Source organism: Herpailurus yagouaroundi, unplaced genomic scaffold (genome assembly GCF_014898765.1).
Source record: "Herpailurus yagouaroundi ecotype Mexico unplaced genomic scaffold, PumYag 100, whole genome shotgun sequence".
NCBI lineage: Eukaryota > Metazoa > Chordata > Mammalia > Carnivora > Felidae > Herpailurus > Herpailurus yagouaroundi.
The window spans coordinates 15552754-15571819 of record NW_024412391.1 but is presented as its reverse complement, the minus strand read 5'-3'; the positions used below and the strand labels follow the sequence as shown (position 1 = coordinate 15571819).

Below are 19066 nucleotides of genomic sequence, written 5' to 3'. Positions count from 1 at the left end.
AAGTGTCACCTTTTCTCCTTTTCGACTTTTCAGTTCTCCTTTCTGGAGTCTTTATCGAGAGGTGTGACCTGGCTTCCGTTCTAGTGTCGCTGGCCTCACAGGGTCCGCAGGTCCTCGTATGAAGAGATGCTGTCAAGTCTCTTGAGGAATCATGTCCTTTCAAATTTCCTATTTGGTTTCACGACCGTCTACATCCTTCACCACCGTGCTATCAGTTGCTTTCTTAATGTGACCCGAGATAGAGAAAAATGGGTTTTGAAAAGTCAACTTGCCGCCCACTCTGGGACACCTTTCGGTCCAGAGGCACACTAGGAATGGAGGACACGAGCAACGCCATCAAACGTCAAAAACAACTCGACTTTAGCCATACTGTCTAGGGACTCCCCCGCATTCCACCACACTGTCAACCTTCCTTGGCTCCGCACCCACTTTAGTTTTTCATTTAAAACCCTTAGGATTAATAATCTGTCTTCTTATTATCTGTCTCCTCTACTAGAATGTAAACTCCATGAGGGCAGGGATTTTGTTTTAGTCACCACTCTATACTCAACACATGGAACAGTAGCTGATACATGGTAGGCACTCAATAAATATTTGTTGATTGAATGAATGATGCTTTTTAAAAAAATTCTCAAGAGGCTGATGCACACCTAGGTCTCTAGGCATCTAATGCAGGTCTGGTTTGTAGCCCTGTCGCCCTTAACACTTTCATCGATGACTAAAATCATGACACTGATAGCATGATAAACACATTTAGACATGACATACCAACTAGAAAGGGTAACAAATAAGCTGGATGATACAATCAGGATCTCCCCCCACCCCCCCTCCCAGCTAAATCCTGACAAAATGTAATCATGAATCACATCTAATAATATGAAGTTTAATAGGGGCAGATATAAAGTACTCAAAGATCCCAAAATTCAATTGTACAAGTACAGATTGGGGGCGAGAAGGCTTACAATTGTGCACGTAGGAAGATTTAGAGTCTCCTGTAGATTGTTAGTAGATGATGAGTCAACACAGTGTGATGTGACTTCAAAAAAATCAATCTTCTGTTATATTAATAGAAATATAGTGCTCAAGGTGGCAAGTCGTTCTCTAGTACTCACCTGTGACCAGGCTACATTTGTTCCATGTGGTGAATCCTGACCTTCAGCCTGGAAGAAAGACATTGATAAACACAAGATTATTCAACACGAGTAAAAAGGATAAGGGATCTGGTAAACAGTGTCATGTAAAAAATGGTTAAAGAAATGTAACATCGTGTGTGGGTGTGTGAAGATGGGGATATCAGCTAGCCTAGGTAGCTACCTTCCAAAGTTAGGGGGGGCTATCCTGCTGAGGAGAGATCAGATTTCTTCTGATCCCAAATGACAGAGGGAGGAGCCACGAGTGGAAGATGTAAGCATGTACATTTCAACCCACCAGAAGTTATCAACAATTAGACTTGCCCACCAATCAAGTGGATAACTGTTGGAGGTAGTTAAGTTCCCTGACCCTGAGGCTATTCAAGCAGAATGCGGACATTTTTGCTCCATTTGCTGGATATATTTGTGATGGAAGTTCAAACACTGGAGTGAGGGATCAGGTTCATCACGATAGCAAACACGTATTGAGTGCCCACTATATGACGGGTACCATAAGTGATTAGCATGCATTATCATGTATAATACTCACATCAATCATACCAGTTCCATCTTACAGATGAGAAACGATAAGGCTCCGAGGGGCTCAGTAATTTGCCCAAGGTCTTACACCTTGTACAAGGCAGAGCAAGGATTTGAACTTAAACAGTCACATCCCTGATCTCAATTATTACTCTATAAAGGACTCCCACTTCAAGAAAACCCTTCTTTCCCACCCTGAGATTCTATCACTCTAATGAAGTAATCAAACCAAGGAGCTTATTATCTCCAGTAGTAAATGATTCTATAGGAAATAGTTTCTTTCAATATAGTACACAGGCACTAAATTCGTGTGGGCATTTGCCACTCGTGGTGCACCATATGGAGCCCAACATAGGACCTGGCACACAATAGGTGCTCAATAATTATTTATTAAGCAAGAAGAATAAGCGAATGCAACCACACAAGATTGGCTGCATTCGAAATGACAAAATCTCAGTATATTGGGCCCGAGGGAAAACAAGCCAATTTCTGGGTGGTCTGCTGAGGACGCTTGGCAAAAAGTGGTAAAAATCCATCATTTCTAGCAAAGGCCTTGAGAATTCCTGTCCAGTCGTTTGGATGATACTCATTTCGACAAATATTTACTGAGTACCTGTCCTGTGCTAGGTATGTGCAACATGCTGAGGGTGCAGAGGCGAATCAGAGGAAGTAATGTTAGTGGGGGAGATGGACAGGTCGGCAAATTCTTCTGATGCAATGTTACAAGTGCTATCTCAGGAACGTGTGTGTGTGTGTGTGTGAACTAATTCTACTCGGTTGAAAGAGTTGCCTGGTACTTCTGTTTTAAAAATGACGGCCACGTACTTTCTATGAGTGTATTTGGTCTTCATAAAGACCGTGTGAGGTTGTGATCCCTTTTTGTACGGGAGATGACGTAAAGTTTCACAGAGGTTAGGTGAGTTCTCCAAAGTCATGCAGCTGGTAATAACAATTGCTGGTATTTACTGAGTGCTCAGGATACCTGAGGCTCTGTTTTAGGCCCTAATAAGACTCACAACTACTCTCTGAGGCTGTTACTGCTATCACTGGCATTTTATAGACGGGAATACTGAGGCACAAGATTGAAATGACTTGCCCAGAGTCACACGGCAAGAAAGTGAAAAAACTAGGATTCACATCTCTGCATTCTGGCTTTAGCAGGCACATGCTTCCCCACGGAGCTAAATTACCTTTCACTCGTCCCCTAAAGAGCTGGAGCTCACTTGGATTCTGACTCCAAGTTAGCAGGCACATGCTTACCCACGGAGCTAAATTACCTTTCACTGGTCCCCTCAAGAGCTGGAACTCACTTGGATTCTGACTCCAAGTTCAATTCTCTTCCAAGAGACCTTGCCCTTTAGCGATATTGCATCCAAGTGAAAAGAAATGGTGTGTGCCTGGATCTAAGGAGAGGTTGTGTGGGGCGGGCACCCTTGCAAGTGTTTGGGGAGAGGTGTGGTAAACTCTAGAATGTGCATCAGCTGTGTACGCAGGGTTTTCAGGGCAGCCAAAATTTGGCTTGTTGTTCTCCAGGGCAGCACTCTGAGCTCTAGGGACTGATTTGTTACTCATAGGAACTAGCCACCCTGACACTCTGCAGCCTTTCAAAATCTAGTTTAAAAATTTTAAAAGAAGACAACAGGATGTAAACCTTTAAGAATGAAGCAAGTTAAATTCAATACCTTATAAATAAGCAAGAATGGAGTTACAGAAAAGGAGAAATGAAGCACATAATTGCTTAAATTGTCCAAGCCTTTTCTCTATAATAAAAATTCTTGGATTGAGAAATAGTTCAATCCAATATTATTGTGCTTTAATAATTAAGTTGAGTTGGCTCTGTGGCAAATCGGAGAAAGAATTGGTTATTAACATGAATGAAGTAGATTACCCTTCCCTCAATAATTACTACTTCAGCTAATGTGGATACGATCCATGCAATTGGATAGGACTGCATTTGAAGACATACATCTCCCATAATTTTTGGAGATTTGGTAATTTTAAGATTAGCTGGAGGCTGGGATTTCTGTGGCAGGCAGAGGGGCAGAAAGGGTGAACATTGTTCAGCATTCGTTCCTTCCAAGCAGGTGGGATTTTTTTTTTTGTTTGGTTTGGCTTTTAGTGTTTTGTTTTGTCATTTATAGACGCCTGGTAGATTCACCGATTATCTCGGCCTTTGTGTTTCTGCATTTCTTTTTTCTTGGCTTCAGGTCCTTGGAAACATTTGTTTTGATGATACCAGGAGAGTTAGTCATGTTTTATTTTTGTTGTTCCTATTTATTTTTAAGATCCTTTCGTTCAAGTCAACTTACCAGGTATTGTGTAACCTGTATTTACGCCTCCACAAATAAAATATTCTTAGTAGTAGCTTCTAATACAACCTTAGAGGGATACTTAATAATTCGATGCCCAGTTAATGCCCATCAGAATGATTCTGTAGTATTAGTAGCTAGAACACAGGTATGCTTTGAAAAATAATGTTTGAAATTTATAATTGGGTTTGGCATTTCATGTGAAATTTCAGGTTTCATAGATCAATTAATTTTGAGTTACCACGCAAATTCTCATAAACATATTTCCCTTTTCATCACCGAGTCGATAAAAGTTGGAAAACTCTTTTCACACACATTCCGTTCTTGAAGCCTGAAGGTAAATTGCTTTTAAAAACCACATCTCAAACAAACAGTTTTTCATAAAGTTATGAGTAAATGAACAGAGTGGGCTCTACTGGCATTTGGGATGCACATCTAATTAGAACTCTCCGTACTTCAGACATATAATTTACTAACGTTGAGGTTTTTAATTCTTAACTTTGAGTCCCCTGGGATGAAACAAGTGACCCTTGTTGGAAATACGTCAAGAATCAAATTTCTCAGGTTGAGCTTTAGTTTGTTGGTCATCAGATCCAAAACTGTCGGTTCCCAGAGTTAAAGACGTCTGACTTTCTAACGTTTGTTAAAGATCAGGGCAGAAAGTGAGCACTGCCTTGCTGCTCTGAAGAACAGATCTCCCCGTGTCTTCTCCTTGATGCTTCTCAGTCTGTGTCTCCGTGAGAAATGCTCCATCTATACTGTAACAGGAAGCACGCTGCACCCCTGCATATCCCCCATAGTGTGGGGGAGGCAGAGAACCCTGTCTTTACAATGAGACAGATGAATATCATCCTCTGAGCTGACGTGACATACTTTCCAGTACAAGGTTCCATACTAGGCACCCAGGACAGCCTTGAATGCTCTCACTCACCAGTGTTCATAACTTAAAAGTGGTAACACGAGATTTGCAAGGCACTGGATGACCGTGAGACCTTGAGCAAGAAACTTAACCTCTCTCCCAAATAACTATTTCACAGGGTTATTGTAGTCAATAATTGAGATTATATGTGAAAACACTTAGCACAAAGCCTGGCACATAGTTGCAACTGTAGACTGAATTTATGTGAAATCTATAATCATCCATAGAACCTCAAAGGGACAAGGGGACCCAAGTCAACATTATCTGCCCCCTAGCCGTTTGTTAAATCAGAAAATTCCACTTCCAAGTGAATAATCACAGCTACCCATGATTTTGCTTTAACCTCTACGTTTAGAACAAAATGTTACTTGAACGATACTCAGTTACTGTGTTTCATAACCCAGCTAAGTATGGTTTCTTTAGGAGAAAATTACATGTGAACAAAAGAAAGAAGGAACACTAGATAAATGAAACCTCTTTATTTCAGAATAAATGAAGGGTTACTTATCTGATTACAGATCATTCAGATGATATAACGATTATTAGACGTCCATATGTAATTATAAATCACGCTAGTTTTTATAAGTTGGTTTTAAACAATTTTACTGATCTTAAAGAACTCATTTCCCATAATCGAATAGCAAACCTTGAGGTACACTGTATTAACTATTAATACGCTAAAATTACCCATTATCTATCTTTTTGTTTAATTGCATCTACTATCATAGCCCTGCGTTTATTTCAGCGATATAAAAGGAGTGATCTCAACTGCTCGCTCTCTCTACATTCTAGAAAGGAGAGAAGAGCATTCCTCCCACCCACTTACCTATGAAAAAAAGGACTCTCCGAGGCTGCCAGGAACTAACACTGTAGTAAAATTACAAGAAAATTTTGTTAAGAAACCTTTTCTCATCTGCAAGTTATTTCACTGAAACCTGAGGTGCTACATTTCACACAAAGGTGACTTTGGAGGAGAAAATTGGTGCCAAACTGGATCCGTTGTTTTTGTGTTATGTAAGAAGGAGAAAAAAAAAAAAAAAAAAAAAAAAGAACTGTTTACTCCTAAGCCATAAATTTAAGATTATCCTATTATACCAAATGACACAATTTCCACACCTCAAACCTTAGAGTTATATTTTTATGAACTATTATCTGCACCCATTCAAAACTAAATATAATTAAATATTAAATAATTTGCTTTGCCCAGTAATATTTAAAATACACAAAGTTATTTTATTCGCTATGTCAGAAGTGAATTCTAGTTGAACTGTGAAAATGGTATTGCTATACAAAAGATTTTTCTTTTTAAATAGCGTTTTCCTGATAAAGAATATACGTGCAGCATAAAAATTATAGAATATACTATAAAGTAAAAATGAGGAAATATAAATCATAACTCTATCATCCAGAAATAAACACTATTAACATTTTCTTGAATTTTTTTTATAATGGATGTTTATACATACACACATACCTCAAAATACCCATTATATATAAGTGCATATTAGTGCTTTATTATAGAAAATTTAAAACATAAACAAAGGTAGACAGAGAGCATAATGAACCCCATGTACTCATCAACCCATGATGGACAACCCATCAATACCTTCTTCTTCTTCCCTACTCATTTTATTAAAAAATCTTTTTAATGTTTTATTTATTTTTGAGAAAGACAGAGAGAATAAGCAGGGGAGGGGCAGAGAGAGAGGGAGACACAGAAGCAGGCTCCAGGCTCTGAGCTGTCAGCACAGAGCCCAACGCAGGGCTCAAACTCGTGAACCGTAATCATGACCTGAGCCGAAGTTGGACACTTAACTGACTGAGCCGCCCAGGTATCCCTCTACTCATTTTATTTAAAGCAAATTCCAGAAATTACATCATCTAAACCAAAAATATTTCAACTTGGATCTTAAAAATAAGGTTTTTTTTAAACATAACCATTATGACACCTGAACTACTTAATAATAGTTTAATAATATGAACTAGTCAGTGTTCAAATTTCTAATTGTCTCATAAATATTGTAATTTACTTTCATAATTTGTTTGAAGCAGGATCCAAATAAGGTTCACATACTAAGACTGGCTGATAGGTCTGTTAAATCTTTTTAAATATATATGGGTTTCCACTCTAATATCTTTTTCCTTGCAATTTATTTGTTGAAGAAACCAAGCTGTTCGTCTGTAGACCTTCCCACAGCTTGGATTTTTCGCATTGCCTCCCCATATATAGTTTAACATCTCTTCTGTCTTGTGTATTTCCTACAATTATCTACAGGCTTTATCAGATTCAGTGTTTTGGTTTTTGTGGGGGTGGGTTTTGTTTTTTGGGGTTTTTTGCAAGACACTTTCATGGGTAGTTGTATGTTTTGCCATTAGGAGGTGCACACTATGTAATAACCTCTTCTTTTATGTTACGTAGATTCATTAGTTTATTAAGAATTGCAAAATAGTAATATTTTAATCCCATGATTCCTTGAGTTGATTTTCTGGCATGTGCCCATGGTGGTTAATCATGTTTTTTTTTTTTTTAATTTTGCTTTTGGTGTTGTTGTTTGTATTTATTTTTTTTTTATGTCTATTTATTTTTTGGTGGGGGGAGGAGCAGAGAGAGACGGGGACAGGGGATCTGAACCAGGCTCTGTGCTGACAGCAGAGAGCCCAACTTGGGGCTTGAACTCAGAAACTGAGATCATGCCCTGAGCCAAAGTGGGACGCTTAACTGACTGAGCCACCCAGGTGCCCCTGTTGTCATTTTATCATTTGAGCTCATTAATTAAAACATATTCAATGTGTTTCAATACATCTTATTTATTATTCTTATTAATGCCTAAATTATCCCTATGTGGCCTGTAGTAGCATCTTCAAATCAGCTCCTGGCTTCTTCTGACATGACTCTAGTAGTCTTTGACAGTGTCCTTGTTATTTGGTGTAAGGTGGTCATCTTGTATAGTTCCATGCAGTAAAAGTCTATTTTTTAAAAATCTATTTATATTTAAGACTTGAGTATGTATAAATATAATACCAAATCATAGGACAGAAGCTATTTATATAACAAAGACTGGAAACAACCCAAATGTCCATTAATAGAGGACTCGTTGAACAAAATATGGTGCATCCACGCAATGGAGTCCTGTGCGGTTATAAAATTGAATTAGGGAACTTTATACATATACTTACATAGATTGATCTCTAGGATACATTGTAAGTAGATAGCAAGGGAGAGAAAAGTGAGCCTACCGTTTATGTCAGAACGGATTTAAATATATATTTACATACGTAGATACACATATATACATACATACACATGTGGAGGGATAGACATCACAGGGTAATAGTTACCTGGAAAAGGGGGAAAGGAATGAAGTAGAAGGGATGGCAATAGAAATTAGACTTGTCTACTTTGAGACCTGACTTTGGAATTATGTAAATATCTACGTAATTATAAAAACACTAATTTTAAAAAATCCAATTCCTAATTTTTATTAAAAGCCTAATTTTGCATACAATTGGTGGGATACAGAGAAATTCTTTTGAATAACTTGAAGACACAGCAACCTGACTGCACATCCCTAAACGGGATACTTCCTAAGGACAAAAAGGACTGCAAAAACACTTTTTTAAACCATATTTGGTAATCGTATGGTTGGTGGTGGTGTCGCTACTGCTGTTCCGGGTAATACGGGATAAGCAAATATTAATTATGGGATCTTCTAATTCTATCAGGTTCGGTGTCCTTGAGAACCAAGATTCACAGCACGGGAGGAAGGAAATCGAGATGTAAAAGAGAAGAGGTTAGGTAAAAACCCCATAGTTCTGAATTTGAACTAGAAGTTAGTGATATAAGGGGCACCTGGCTGGCTTAGTCGGTAGAACATGGGGCTCTTCATCTTGAGGTTGTGAGTTCAAGCCCCGTGTTGGGCATAGCAATTAGTTTTAAAAAATTATTTAAAAAAAGAGAAGTTAGTGATATAAATTTACGACACGTATGTATGTGTTTACATATATTTCTTACCTCTTCTGTTCACTGAAAAGACCTAATAGTGATTAAGCCAGTAGCAATGAGCACCCTTGGTATCTATATTAGACCTGACTGAGGCAGGAAAAAAGTCTATAGACATATGCATATATATCAACAAATATATATTTATCATATATACATCATAATATATGAATATACATCAAAAATATACATATTCACATATTTAATGTATATTTTATGTAATGTATGTAATCAGTTATTTAGCTATTCTATTTCTGGACATTTAGATTCTTTCCAGTTCTTTCCAGTTATATACGATACTGCAACCAAGCATTTGTGCCCGTCTTATTTTTCTAGTACAAATTCCTGTAAGTGGAATTACCCGGACAGAGGGTAGGAACATTTTTAAGCTCTTGATTAGTATTGTCCGGTCGCCTCCAGAAAGGTTATACCGGGTCACACACCAAGCGGCAGTGTGGGAGAGTGACTCCTTCATCCCATTAATAGTTATTGACATTTTAGACATTTATATTCACATGTTTCTGCCAATATGATCTAAGTTAGATAGAGTCACTCCTTTCTTTTTGTTCTTCCTCTTTGATTTTCTTATAAAGAGCCTTTAAACGTTAAGAATACCACATGGAAAAATTACACTGATGTAACATTCTTGTATTTACATTAGGAATTAACAACTGTATATCAACAAAGATGAGAATGGTCTTATCAAACTAAGTGTATTACTTAGAATTTATGGGTGAGCTTGCTAACACTTTAGTTGCAAACATATCACGAATGTATTGGTATTAATTTTTGTAGCTTTTTGGTAATCTGGTAGCTACTTTTGAAATCCCTGGGGTTTGTCATTATAACCCTACCTTTGCAGAACTCATTATACATGGAAATATTTCCCAGACATAGTTTACAAAGTCAACTAACTTTGCAAACATTTCTTAGCGTGTTTATTCCATATACCATTCCATGTGAATATCATGAAACAAAAAAGTAGATTATAGATAAAACTCATAGACTGTTAAAGGTGGAGGGATCTTAAAGATCATCCATTTGGTCTAGCCTCTTTATTTTATACTTTGGGAAACTAAAGCAAAGGGCGGTTACACAACCCTCTGAGGTTGTACAGCTAATTTGCGACAGTGAGAGATAAAAATCCCAATCTGACTCAATATAGTGCCCTCGCCATGTAGCTTCCTAGTATTAGCAAAACTTGAAGGCAATATGTAAAAAGTAAAAATAATTGTTGCGTTAGGAAAATGAGGTTTGGGGTGTTGTCCTTTGAAATTCTATTGTCATGTTACCTTTTCAACAAAAAAACCTATAGGAAATAAATCAACAAGCACATTAAAAAATCAGGTGAGGGGCTCCTGGGTGGCTCAGTAGGTTAAGTGCCTGATTTCAGCTTAGGTCGTGATCTCACAGTTTGTGGGTTTGAACCACGCACTGGGCTCTCTGCTGTCAGCGTGGAGCCCTCTTTGGATTCTCTGTCTCCCTCTCTCTCTGTCCCTCCCCGACTCATTCTCTCTCTCAAAATAAACATTTCAAACTAAAATAAAATCAGGTAAAAAGAGCACTTCTGTTATTCAAACCTAGAAGTAAATTACTCTACTGGAGATTTATAGATATTTATATCATTATCAACAGCATCACCATGATTATTTCTTTCCAGTTAACCCCTCTTTAAATGCAAAAGAAATGTGGAAGGAGTAATACATTATCCAAGGGGCTAGGGCCTCGTCAGTTGTTTTTCTGCTGACAGAAGAGAGCATAAAGGTAGTATAGCATTGGAAAGGAAAGGGAGAGACTGAAGAGAGAGATGAGGGGACCCCAAAAGCAGCTTAGAGCAGAGTTTTACCCCAAATCAACTGGGATACGTTTACAGAACAGTTCATTTGAAGTCCAAGTCTCTTACAAGGGCTCCTTTAATGTTTATCATGTTTCCAGAGGACCTATTAGGAAATGAGGAAGGGCAGTGTTCTCAGGCCATGGACACAGACCGTCTGTCTCTGCCCAAGGAGGCGCACACGCCACGGCCACCTGCCTGCCCACGCTGCCGTGGTGGAAGGGGGCAAACAACCCTCAGCAAACGCTCTGTTTACTGTGCCTGGAAACAGGCCTTTTGCCATGGAAAAATTTCTCATTGTACCCATAGGTACAGGACACACATTGCATAATATGAATGATCTTATTAAGACTTCTCGCTAACCTGTGTACATGCTGTGCTTCAAGACCAGGGCTGAGTGCCATTTCTGAGGTGTCACTCCACTTTTTACTCAGGGACGAAGTCTAACGGGGGCCTGTAGGAGTATGCTCATGCCTTCCTCTAGAATCCTCCTCTGGTCACTGATGCCTGAAGTCTTAATGCTTCGTGCTTTTGGCTTCTCTCTGGACCCTGTACTCTCTAATTTCCAGTATTTTATTTCTCGCTTTTTGTTGTTACAAAAGGAACAGAAGCACGTGGTAAAATACGAAATGCAAAGGGGTATTCCGTGAAAGGGACACCTACTCCTAACCTGGTCCCCAGGACGCTGCCCAGGAGTAACCCCCATCTGTTTACCAGAAAACACGGTGGGGTACTTCTCTCTGTAGCAGCTGCTGCTCTGGACACGTAGGGCTGAGTGGCAAACGGACGGATAAGATCTCTGCCTTCTGGTAGGAGTTGATGGGCCACCAAGAAGATACATAAGCGAATTATCATTTTGTATATCAGAATGCAGTAAATGCTACAAACAGAAACACGCCAGGAAGGGGGGAGAACGATCGGGGCCACTGAGGTGATATCTGAGCGCATCACTGAAAGAAGAGAGAGCCAGTGCTATTGTACAGAAAGAACGTTCCAGACAGAGGGAAAGTACACTCCAGCACCTCTGGCATGATGTGGGGTCAGGGGGTTAAAAACACTTTTAAAATTTTTGTTTTTAAAACACTTACAAAGTATCTACCACAGGCCAGGCATTCATCGGCGTCCTTTATATATACTAACTCTCTTAATCCTTGCAAAGACAACCTGTGGGATAGAGACGTTAGGAAAGTTGCCCCAAATCACAAATCAGTGAGTGGTCAGACCCAGACTTTCACGGAGGCTGTGTGGTTCTGGAGCCCGTGCCTCAACTGCTGTGCACACAGTAGGGCAGGTGGTACTGGAGAGCGGTGGGGCCGTCCTGAGGGCAAAATGGGAGCCTGGAGAGAGGAACCAGTTCTGTCTTCCAGAACACTCTGACACATTTACACGTTTATGTTTATGTATATGTGTATGTGTGTGTGTGTGTGTGTGTGTGTGTGCCCTTCGGGTTTGTACTCTCTTACTTAATAGCTTAATGTGTGCTATTAAGTGCAGAACAATTTTAATTGATGGAAAGGAGAGAAAGGTTTGATATTATGTATGCTCTGGTTAAAGATGATAGCCTATCAAATAATCTTTTTTGGCATGAGTGATCTCCTCTAATTTATTTTTAACTTTATTTATTTATTTGGAGAGAGTGTGTGTGTGTGAGAGCAGGAGAGGGGCAGAGAGAGGGAGAGAGAATCCCAAGCAGGCTCCCCACTGTCAGCGCAGAGCCCAACGTGGGGCTTGAACCCATGAACTATGGGATCATGTCCCAAGCCGAAGTCAAGAGTCGGATGCTCAACTCACTGAACCACCCAGGCACCCCAGTCTTCTAATTTTTTTTTAAGTTTATTTATTTATTCTGAGAGAGACAGGGGCAGCGTGAGTGGGGGAGGGGCACAGACAGGGAGAGGGGGGAATGCAAGCAGGCTCCATGCTGCCAGTGCAGAGCCTGATGCAGGGGCTTGAACCCACAAACCTGCGAGATCATGACCTGAGCCGAAACCAAGGGTGAGAGGCTTAACTGACTGAGCCACCCAGGTGCCCTTGATCTCTTCTAATTTTACTTGTTTTTTTTAAAAAATTTTAACGTTTTTGTTTATTTTTGAGAGAGAGAAACAGAGCGAGTGGGGGAGGGGCAGAGAGAAAGAGGCAGACACGGAATGTGAAGCAGGCTCCAGGCTCTGAGCTGTCGGCACAGAGCCTGATGTGGGGCTTGAACCCACGAGCTGTGAGATCGTGGCCTGAGCCAAACTCGGACGCTTAACCCACTGAGCCACCCAGATGCTCCTAATGTCTTCTAATTTTAAAGTCTTACAAATACTTCTCTATTCTGAAATTCTGGCATACTTGCTTGTTTGATCAGTGCTTCCTTGGGACAACAAATCAACTTTTTTTTTTTTAATATAATTCAGTGGTTCCTTATACATTCACAATGTTGTATAACCATTGCCAGTATCTAATTCCAGAACTCTCCCATCACTCCAGAAAGAAACCCCATACCCATGAAAATCACTAATCTAGTTTCTGTCTCTACGCATTTTCCCGCTGTGGGCATTTCAGATAAAGGGAATTGTACAGTATGGGGCCTTCTTTTACTCAGCATAATGTTTGCAGGATCCATTCATGCTTGTAGTATGCGTCAGCCCTCCGTTTCCTTTTTATGGCTGAATGAAGTTTCATTGTAAGCATATGCCACATTTCGTTTACTTATTCCTCAGTTAGTGGACATTTGGGTTGCTTCTACTTCTTGGCCTTTTTGAATAACGCTACATACATTTGTGCACAAGTTTTTGTGCGGGTTTGTTTTAGAACTCTCTTGGGGATACCCAGTGGGCTTGCTGGGTTATATGGTAACAACGTTTAACTTATCAAATCAACTTTTGAACACAGCGCATCGCATGGCACCTCACTATTTACAAGGGAAAAAATATCAGAGCAAATGGTTGCATTAGCAAATGCCCTAGCCTGTCCTATTTCTATGAGAAGGTAGCAGATGAGGGGAGGTGCCTACTTCTTGGGGTTTAATGTGTCAGTACCTGAAAGTCATTGGCATTCAGTGGATATATTCTCCAGGCAGATCCCACTTATTGTGGACCCCTCCGTATAACAGGATAGAGAGCAACCATGAGGATGTTGCCCTTGAAGTAGATGGAAGGTTCAGGCTTGAGCAACACCCCCGCCAGTCTCTCCAGGTACCCCTAATGGCATCCTAGTGCTATTAGCATCAGTCTGGAAAAGCAAAGGCTTTGAGAAGATGACATTGTTCTCTAAGAATAATATTAATGATAATTTTGGAAGCACCAACTTCTTGACATTCACTACACGCCTAGCATCATGCTAGATGCTTTGTAGCCTTTTTCTAGACCTATAGTTTGCTAATAGCCACGGAAATGTGGCTGGTTTGAGTTGAGATAAACTGTACGTGTAAAACATACATTAGATTTCAAACACTTGGTACACAAAAGGGAATATCTCACTAATTATCTCACACAATTATCTCACTAATTGTTTTTGCATGTTGAAATATTTTGGATGTGTTAAGGAAAATATATTACTAAAATTAATTTCACCTGTGTCTTTTTACTTTTCTTACTGGGCCTACTCGAAAATTTTCAATTATGTATGGAACTCATATTTGCAGAGTCAAATTATATTTCCATTGGACAGCACTTGTTCTAGACTATTCTTCACAGTAATTTGATCGGCTGGATGGCATTATCATCCTCACATTATGGGTGAGGAAATTGAGGTTTAGAGAGCTTAAGTAAATTGCCAGTGATCATACAGCTGTGGCTTAAGCACCACTCTGTCTGTCTCCAAGCCTGAATTTGTACCCATTACTTTGTGCTCTCTCTCCATGGCCCAGAAATATAACCCCTATGATACAGAAATGGTTATCATCATTAGCTATGGCAAAAAGCTGTTTTCACATCTCCATGTAGGGCTCAAGAAAAAATTGTCCACATCACTCTGTAAGGTAGAATTTAGGTTATAGTTGGGGAAAATTGCTTATGGGAAAGTTTCTTAAATGCTAACTCTTTGTTTGGGGCAGTTTGGGGCTTACTCACCAAGGAAAGGAGGTAGATGAAACTACTTCCGAGGCTACTGTCACTTCTATGATCCTGCACTACAATTGTCATCAGGTTCACAGGTCAGTTGTTGCCATAACCCTCAGGGTGAGACAGAGCAGAGGGAGGCGAATTTGTGCTTCAGTTTTGTCCTTTTTTTCCCTATAAAACATAGGGCTTTAATTTCATCCCATTTCTTTTGAATTTGTGAAGACCTCAACGGGACATTTTTCATAGCAGTGCTGACCTCTTCCCAGTTGCAACGGAGAGAAGGCAAAACTATTTAGGAGAGAAAGAGTCATTCCATCGCCTTTCTTCCCCCCTGCTACCTTAAACAATTCTCTAATGGTCTCCCTAAAATATGTGTCTTAATTCAGTCAAGTCTGCGTTTCCCCAAGGTATCCACATTCATCACTCAAGAAGAATTCTCATATGTACCTATTAATGCTAGCTATCACTATATTTTCAATACTATAACTTAATTTTATGCTCATTTTACATATACTTATGTATAACACACGTGGGACTATAATTTACTTATTTAACTTCAACTACCAAAGGGGAATCCTAGTTGAGAACGGTAGCGCCTTGCGCTATTTTTCCAAGATGGGGAGGATTGGGAGAATTGGGAATTATACTTTGCCTCAGGGTCTCATCCCAAATGTTTAAGCCCTCTCCTATTCTTAGGGGCTAGAAATGTTGCTTCCAGCTGTTAAACCAAATCAAACACACTTTTTTCCCCGAGACTACAAATTTAGAGCTACTAAGAAACATGGTGACTTGGCTCCTAAAAGATTAAGTGTAACTCAAAAATCAAACGCTAAGAAGCTAAAAAATTTCTAATCATGTATATAATTATTTATAAAACAGGTTTTATAATTTTTATCTTTAAATTCAAAGTCAAATTTGCTTTGAAGATTTTATTTTTAAGTAATTTCTTCACCCAATGTGGGCTCGAACTTACAACCCCAAGATCACGGGTCCATGTTCTACCAACTAAGCCAGCCAGGTGCCTCCGAAGTCAGATTTTTAGCGCCCCTAAATTAGGTTCACTTTAACTTAAATGGCTGCATGGGAAAAAAATTCCACCATTTGTTCTTTGTTTAATCATTCTTTCTTAAAATTCCTCAGAGGTTTCAAATGTACTTCAGATGAGATGACGATAAATCACAGAGAGAAGAAATCAGAAGAATGGTATGGGGAAAGGTGCACAGAGCTGAGAATCAGATGATCTGAAACCTAGTTCTGTTTCAACAACAAATTAGCAACAGGGCCTTGGAGAGTTTAAATTCCAGAAACATTTATTGGACACCTAATATCTTCAAGGCATTGGTTTCTTTTTTAATGTTTTTTTATTTATTGTGAGAGAGAGAGAGAGAGACAGAGAACATGAGTGGGGGAGGGGCAGAGAGAGAGGGAGAGAGAGAATCCCAAGCAGGCTCTGCACGGTCAGCACGGAGCCTGACATGGGGCTCCATCCCATGAACCAAGAGATCATGACCTGAGCCAAAATCACGAGTGGGATGTTCAACTGACTGAGCCATGCAGGCACCCCTCTTTAAGGCATTGTAATAAGTACTATAGGAGATAAAGATGGCTAAGATATGGGTTCTCAAGAAACTTATCACCACATAGGAAGGAAAGCATACCCACAAAACGCTGGTTTAATATGATACAGAATGTGTGGGTAATGAAGTAGAGTTTATGGGAGCAAAAAAAGAAAGACGCATAAATTCCAGCCAGGGAGATTCAGTATGTATTCGTGAAGAAAGTGACACTTGGGGTGGTCCTAGAAGTATGGGTAGGATTTCTGGGTGGGGCTGGAAGGGAAGGGGAGACAATGTAAGCAAAGGTGTATGGTGAGAAAGTCCACAGCTGGGTCCGAAAACTTGTTAGACAGGAAGGCACACTTAATTCTGAATAAGAATGGGAGATAAGTTTTGACTGCTGGATTAGAATCAGATTGTGGTAGAGTTTGAATTCCATTCTAAAGAATTTGGACTTTATTGGGGGAAGGGGTAGCAAAGATAAAGGGTAAACCCATCAATGATCAGCTTTGCTAGGATGATTGCTCTGACAAGCACTGAGTGGTATGAGTGGTGAACAGAAAGATAGAAGATGGGAGGACCAGTTAGATCGTGGTAGGGTTTAGACAATAGGAATGGATAAAGAAGGCAAACGCAAGTGACGTTTTGGAGGGAGGATTGACAGGGTTTGGTGACAGTTGGTTTTGAGATGCAAAAGATGACTGAGGTTTTGAGCATTGATGAATCAGAGGATGGAGATGCTAGGAATGTAGGGGGTTTGCTGGGGAAGAGGCCGAGTTTGGTTTTGAGCATATCATCTATTCTGAACATATCGGCTAATCATATAAAACAAAAGACAATTCCCAACTCCCCTCTTTGGGAAACCCTTCAGTGCCTTCCCATCTAGCTCAAAATAAAAGAAGTCCTTATGGGGTGCCTGGCTGGCTCAGTCACTTGAGCGTCTGACTCTTGATTTAGGCTCAGGCCATGATCCCAGGGTCACGGGATCAAGCCCCATACTGGGCTCCACACTGAGCATGGACCCTGCTTAAGATTGTCCCTCTCTCCTTCTGCTCCTCTCCCCCACTATGAGCATGCTCTCTCTCTCTAAAAGAAAAAAGAAAGTCCTTACAGTGGCTGATAAAGCCTTACATGTCCTGACTGCCCACTTTCCTTTTGGTCTCCTCTCTTTCCACACACCCCTCTTCTCAGCAACAGGAACACTCTGGCCCTCTTGCTGTTCCTCCAGGACTGTTCAATAAACAGAAATCTACCTTAGGGCCTTTCTTGGTGTTTTCTCTGCCGGAAAGCATCTTCTCTCAGATGATTCTTATATCTTGCTTCCTCTCTTCCTTCAGCTCTTACTCAAATGCCATCCTTTTAGAGAGGTCTTTCCTGATGATTCTATTTAAATAGCAACCCCCAGCCCCTTACCACTCTCCCTTCCCTCAGTTTGCTGATCTCCACAGTGCTTATCACCATCTGATATACCATGTATTCACTTGTTTATTATCACATCCTGGAAACTGAAACTGCAAAAAAAAAAAAAAAAAAAAATTAATGATGTAATAGGCCACTGTTTTCAAGGGTACACTGAGATTTGTTATTCTCACACGTCATTCTTGGGACTACACCTTGATATAATCCCTTTGAAAAGCAATTTGGCAGTATATATAAAGAGTCATAAAATGTTGATGTCCTGGAACATTTTATGTTTTGAAAATTCTGAAAATCAATTCTAAGAAGGTAATCTAAAGCATGGAAGAGAAAATATACAGGAAAATGTGTATTGATGTGATATTTATAATATCAAGAAATTGGAAAGAGTCTAAACATCTAACAATACAAGTAAATTATGATTTGTTTATTTAAAAATGTATTATTCATATGTTAAAAGGATAGTTAGGAAAACCTGGTTAGCAACAAGGAAAACGCGTATGAGACAATCTTATATTTAGGGACACCTGGGTGGCTCAGTCCGTTGGGCGTCCAACTCTGGCTCAGGTCATGATCTCATGACTTGCGAGTTCAAGCCCCATATCAGGCTCTGTGCTGACAGCTCAGCTTTGGATTCTGCTTTGGATTCTGTCTCCCTCTCTCTCTCTCCTCTCCCAGTCACACGCTGTCTCTCTCTCTCTCTCAAATATAAATAAACATTAAAAAAATTTTTTTAAAGCACAGGGTCACCGGGGTCGCTCAATCGGTTGAGCTTCCAGCTTCAGCTCAGGTCATGATCTCACGACTCCTGAGTTTGAGCTCCACATCACTGGGCTGTGTGCTGACAGCTCGGAGCCTGGAGCCTGCTTCAGATTCTGTGTCTCCCTCTCTCTCTGCCCCTCCCCCACTCATACTCTGTCTCTTGCGCTCTCAAGAATAAACAAACATTAAAAAATATTTTGGGGCGCCTGAGTGGCTCAGTCGGTTGAACGTCCAACTTCGGCTCAGGGCACGTTCTCACGGATGGTGATTTTGAGCCCCGCGTAGGGCTTTGTGCAGACAGCTCAGAGCCTGGACCCTGCTTCGGATTTGGTGTCTCCCTCTCTCTCTGTCCCTCCCTCATTCGCACTCTGTCTCTGTCTCTCTCAAAAATAAACAAACATGAAAAAAAAAAGAAAATATTAAAAAAATATTTTAAAAAATAAAAATAAACATTAAATAAATAAATAAATAAATAAAAATAAAAGCACAGAATCCATAATTGTACACAGTATGATTTCAGTCATCTTCAAATATACATACAGAAAATCTAGGAG

General features: G+C 39.9%; 1 protein-coding gene and 1 long non-coding RNA gene across 2 annotated transcripts in view; one reads left to right on the top strand and one right to left on the bottom strand.

Moving 5' to 3' along the window:
* Nucleotides 1-19066, top strand: part of MKLN1 (muskelin 1) — a 379029-nt gene that overhangs the window by 25921 nt on the left and 334042 nt on the right. The window lies entirely within an intron of this gene.
* LOC121028326 (uncharacterized) lies at nucleotides 5-6272 on the bottom strand. The gene is made up of 3 exons (XR_005789183.1): nucleotides 5725-6272; nucleotides 1113-1160; nucleotides 5-308 (listed from the first exon to the last, which is right to left on the bottom strand). It is a non-coding gene; the product is annotated as an uncharacterized LOC121028326 (long non-coding RNA).